This window comes from Mustela putorius, unplaced genomic scaffold (genome assembly GCF_011764305.1).
Source record: "Mustela putorius furo isolate JIRA1106 unplaced genomic scaffold, ASM1176430v1.1 tig00000196_pilon_pilon_pilon, whole genome shotgun sequence".
Lineage (NCBI taxonomy): Eukaryota > Metazoa > Chordata > Mammalia > Carnivora > Mustelidae > Mustela > Mustela putorius.
Genome location: NW_025421310.1, coordinates 5,548,353 through 5,554,442, shown reverse-complemented (window position 1 = coordinate 5,554,442; position 6,090 = coordinate 5,548,353).

Sequence of the window (6,090 nt, the reverse complement as noted above, 5' to 3'; positions counted from 1 at the left end):
TTAAGAGCAAGTCCAGGAAACCAATAAAATGTAGTCATCTAGTTCCTGATAACACAGCCCAGAATACAAGGACGAGTCAGGCCAGATGGAGACATCTAATCAGTAGGAAGTACTGTTTGTAACACTGAGAAGGTCTTGTCCAAACCAAAATGACTCCATCTTGGGAAGGATGACCATCTTATTATTCACACTGAATATGTTAACTGACTAAGCCTTCCCCCAAAGTACTCTTTGTAACAGTTCCTGGTATGGGGTAATCTTAAATAACACGTCACTAGACCAGATGGAACTGGCCAATCAGCAAGAGACACACAAATCCGGTGGGTTGAGATACCAAGATATGGGTTGCAGTTTCACCCAATAAAAGGTAGACTGTAAGATTGGGAGGGGTTGCTCTCTTTAGAGGTGGCCCTGACCAGTCGATTCTTGAGCCTGTAGACTGGGGGTGGTCGCTCTCTTCAAGATGGCCCTCCTCGGTCAGTCTGACTTCTAATGCTGGCATAAAATAGAGCTTTGCATAATTTTTACTTTGTCTCAGTTTTGTTCCTTTGATAACGGACCCTAACAATAGCAGCAATGGCCACGCCGCTAAACTGTGGAAAGAGCCAAGATGACCTTCAATAGATGAATTCTTGCCTTTTTAATTGGTGTAAGGTGGTATCTCAATGTGGTTTTGATTTGAATTAATAAAATCTTGGGAAAAAAACTAATGATGACTCAAGGAGATTATGCTGAGTGAAATAAGTCTAGCAGAGTGAGTCAATTATCATATGGCTTTGCTTACTTGTGGAGCAAAAGGAATGACATGGAGGACATGGGGAGATGGAGAGGAGAAGAGTGTTGGGGGAAATTGGAGGGGGAGATGAACCATGAGAGACTGTGGACTCTGAGAAACAAATAGGGTTTTGGAGGGGAGGGGGTTGGGATGGATGGTTGAGCCTGGTGGTGGGTGTTCAGAGGGCAGCGATCCCATGGAGCACTGGGTGTGGTGCATAAACAATGAATCTTGGAACACTGAAAAGAATACAGACATTAAAAGCAAAATTCAGACATAGGATCTATACTGACTGAGACAAATGAGAACATATGCCTTTAATGATTTACATTGATTAGCTTTCTAAATTCAACAACAACAGTATTTGGGCACTTCTGTTGAATGGTAGATGCTGAGAATACATGAAATGTAATAAAACCACTTTTCCTCATCTAAAAAAAAAACCAATGATGTATTTATGCTGCTTAATTGAATTTAAATTTAAAAAACAAACCTGGTCTCTTCTAGACATGTGGATGGCTTTTACTTTTTTTTTTATTTATTTATTTTCAGCATAACAGTATCATTATTTTTTCACCACACCCAGTGCTCCATGCAATCCGTGCCCTCTATAATACCCACCACCTGGTACCCCGACCTCCCACCCCACCCCCTGCCACTTTAAACCCCTCAGATTGTTTTTCAGAGTCCATAGTCTCTCATGATTCACCTCCCCTTCCAATTTACCCCAACCCCCTTCTGTCTAACTCCCCATGTCCTCCATGCTTTTTGTTATTGTAGCAACATGGACGGGACTGGAAGAGATTATACTGAGTGAAATAAGTCAAGCAGAGAGAGTCAATTATCATATGGCTCTTACTTTTTTATTCAATCTGATACCCTGTGTCCTTTGATTGAAGCATTAAGCCCATTTAATTCAGAGTCACTATTAAAGAAGATGTGGTCCATATATACCATGGAATATCACTCAGCCTGTATCACCTGTAACGTCCTGTTTCTGTAGATTGTTTCTTAGTGGTCCATGTTACGTTTGGGCTCTCTCTTTGCTTCACAAAATCCCCCTTAATATTTCCTGCAGGGCTGGCTTGGTGGTCACATGTCCTCTCAGTTTCTATCTGTCCTGAAAGCTCTTCACCTCTCCATCAGTTCTGCACAACAGCCTTGCTGGGTGAAGGATTCTTGGCCGCATGTTCCTCTCATTTAGTAATTGAATGTGTCCCGGCTGCCCTTTCTGGATTGTCAGGTCTCTGTGGACAGGTCTGATGTTGGGGTGATGTTTCTACATCCACAGGTTAGGAGCTTCTTGTCCCAACCTGCTTTCAGGATTTTCTCTTTATCTCTGAAATTTGCAAGCTTCAGTATTACATGTTGGGGTGTTGATCTATTTTTATATTGATTTGGGGAGGGGTCATCTCTACCTCTGGGACATGAATGCTTGTTTCCTTTCCCAGGTTAGGAAAGTTCTCAGCTCTGGTTGCTCAAATACACCTTCTGCCCCCACCCCCAGTTTCCCAATAATTCTGATGTCGGTGTATTTCATAACATCCCTGATTTCTCAAGGCCTCTCCTCACGAGCTGTTAATTGTTTGCCTCTCTTTCCCTCAGCTTCCTTCCTTCGCACCACCCTGTCTTCGACATCACTCACTCTTTCTTCTGCCTCCTTTACCCTCACTGTTAGAGCATCCAATTTAGACAGCATCTGCTAGAGCATTTTTAATTTGGCCTGATTATATCTCATTTCTGCACTAAGGCATTCTCTAGTCTTTTTTCAAGCCCAGATATTAACTTGATCACCGTTATCCAGAGCTCCATCTCTGACATCTTACTGGTATCCATATGGATTACATCTGTGGCGGAGAACATTACCTCTGGTTTTTTGTTTTGTTGTGAATTCTCACTTTGAGTCATTTTGCCCAGACAAGAATGGATGAGTGAGTGAGCAGAATCAAAAATACCCAATATATGGGGTGCCTGCGTGGCTCAGTGGGTTAAGCCTCTGCCTTCAGCTCAGGTCATGATCCCAGGGTTCTGGGATCGAGCTCTCTGCTCACTGGGGAACCTGCTTCCCCCTCTCTCTCTGCCTGCCTCTCTGCCTGCTTGTGATCTCTCTCTGTCACAGAAATAAGTAAAATCTCTAAAAAATATCAAATATGACCGAAGCTGAATACAGACTATACAAATCCGAAGAGGTCAGAAATGAAAACAGAAAAGGAAATAAAAGGGGTGGGGGTGATCTGCTTGTTCCTGAGTGAATTTTGCTTTGTGTTTGAGATTTGATACTAATTTGAGATTAAGACACTTGATCTCAAAATTGCAAAGAAAGCAAAATTTACATATATACACAAATAAAATTGAAGAGTGAAAGGAGGCCAGAAATGACCAATATATGTATAAAATGTAGATGTAAGGAATGAAAGTTTAAGCATGACTTAAATACAGAGTCAATTATCATATGGTTTCACTTATTTGTGGAGCATAACAAATAGCATGGAGCACAAGGGGAGATGGAGAGGAGAAGGGAGTTGAGGGAAATTGGAAGGGGACGTGAACCATGAGAGACTATGGACTCTGAAAAACAATCTGAGGGTTTTGAAGGGGCGGGGGGTGGGAGGTTGAGGGAACCAGGTGGTGGGTATTGGAGAGGGCACGGATTGCATGGAGCACTGTGTGTGGTGCAAAAACAATGAATACTGTTATGCTGAAAATAAATAAAAACTTAAAAAAATACATGAATACTGTTATGCTGAAAATAAAAATTAAAAAAAAAATACATGTTGGGGGAAATTGGAAGGGGAGGTGAACCATGAGAGACTAGGACTCTGAAAAACAATCTGAGGTTTTAAGTGTTGGGGGGGTAAGAGGTTGGGGGAACCAGGTGGTGGGTATTAGAGAGGGCACGGATTGCATGGAGCACTGGGTGTGGTGCAAAAATAATGAATACTGTTATGCTGAAAAGAAATAAAAAATAAATTTAAAAAATTTCAAAACAAATACATGTTGATAAAATAGGAAAATAATTAAAAAGAGAAACAAGAAAAAAGAGAAAGATACAGATGTAGTGAAAAGAAGGGCTTCTCCTGGAGGAAGACAGAGGGTGGCCCTGTACTGTCCTTTACTGTGCTGTCACCCTGAGACCTGTTGCCCAGTCGGGAGAGGACCCATTTTGCCCATCTGGAGGATGGTGGAAGGTCCCCATGTTCCAGTCCTCTGCAGGGTGCCCAGGCTGAGAGCAGTCCCCCAGTTGGCACAGCTCGGGGTTTGTGGTGAATCAAGCTGAGAGTTCCCCCCGGGCTCACTGACCACAACCAGTTTCCCAGCTCTGCTGCTTGGGATCTCTACCGTCTCAGGCACTATGTTATTTTGAGGGTCCTGGGATCCAGGGACCACACGACCCACCTAGAAGTCTGCCTGTTTCATACCAAAAGCCCCTTTCAGGCAGCCATATATCTCACTGGAGGAGATTTCTAAGGGTTCATATTTTGCCCTCGGGGCTATAACACTCCTTGGTGAAGGACACATGGAGGCTCCCTCCCCCCTCCATTTGTCTTTGTTATCTCCCTCAGATTCACGTCTCTGGACATCCCACCTTGAAAAAAGCGCTCACTTCTCCACTTGTAGAGTTCCAGGTATGTTTTTTTCTTACATCTCAGGTTGAATTCAAGGTGTGTAGAATGGCTTGATAGTTACGTAGCTAAATTCAAGGGACTGGATGAGACGGGGCCCCCCACTCTCCCACCATCTTGTCTCTTCCCTTCAATATTTCATATTCTTAGTGCAAAATGTGTTTCCCATATTCCTGCTGTTCCACGACCTGGACGATGACGGACCACTCTGCACACAGTCTTCCATAGCACTCCTTACATATCGGGGTCACTCTCTGATGTCATTCCTGTTGGACACTCACCTCCCACACCCCTGAGTTCCAGACACAATTGTTTCCAGAGCTGCCCTGATTTCAGGACTCTAAGGGGTGGGTGGTCTCTGTCGCCCTCCCTGTGCATCCACTCTCCGAACTTAACATCTGAGCAGGAATGTGCCCATCAGGGATGACTCCCATGGGAGCCGCATACCAACCCATGGGCAGACGCCAGTGGAGGGTGGGTCCATGGGACAGAACCATTCCACATACACACAGAGGGGATGTGGCTCAGGGCTGATCTCTGGGCTGGGGCAGAGGGCAGAGACATGCCAGCGCCCACCCCACACATGGTGGAGGGTCACGCTGATTCCACAGTCACCCAGAAACTCGATACCCTTCCTGCCTGTGAGAATGTGGCAACTCTTTTGGCCAAACAGAGGCAGAAATCATATTTTACCACCCTCAGCTGGACCCCAGCCTCTACTGATCACTCAGCTTTCATCACTGTTCTGCTGTGGTCCCTCTCAATTCCAGAAACTCTTGTTTCTTATTTCCTGCAAAACGTAATGTAAACCATTTCAGAAACATCACCAATAGCATTTGTCGTCTGTAGGGATGCACAGGATCTCTCGGGGACACGGATCTCTGGTCCACCCTGATTGTGGGGTCTGAACCATGGACCTCTTGTGTCTCAGCCACACCCCTCTTAATCAGGTCAAGAAATACCAATGATTGATTGCAACCACCAAGTGGGGTTCACAAGGTCACTAGGGCAGTGGACACGGCAGTAGTATTCACACCAGAATCAGCTTTGTTCCCCAAATCACAGCACTCAGCCATGAATTGCCCCCTACAGCTCTCAGAAAGGACCACCGTGTGGGGAGGACATCTCTGCCCCTGGATCAAGGGACAGAGGAGCCAGCAGGGGACTCAGAGGTGTGCTCCCAGGAAATGGAAGTGGACAGACTCAGAGGAAAATAGAGAAGTCCACAAGGCTGTGCAGATGGAAAGCCCACGCTCCAGGGCCAGGAGAGGGGCTGTGTTTCCTTCCCTATTTGCCCCTATTTCTCTTCTGGCCTCATTGCCACCATGATTTCATCCTGAGCCGAGCAGATTTGTCACAGGTGTGTCAGTCTTCACATGACCTCTAAAGGGCAGCAGGAACCCACATCTTTGCATCATTCCCGGGGTCTGGGGACCCTCTCCATGGTGGGGACCCCGGATGTGCTGAGGAAGAAGGCGACCCATGGGGCAGACTCTGGGAGGGAAGGGCCGGCCCTGTTCTCCTCACCTGGATGGGGCACCTCAGGAAGCCACGGGGTCCACCTGCTGCACTGTCATGGACACCAGAGCCAGGCTGGGCCTGGGGAGGGGTTGTTTCCCTTCCTGCTGACGTGGACTGGGACTGCTGACGTGACAACCCTGTGACAGGCAGGACAGGCCTCCATGTGGCCAC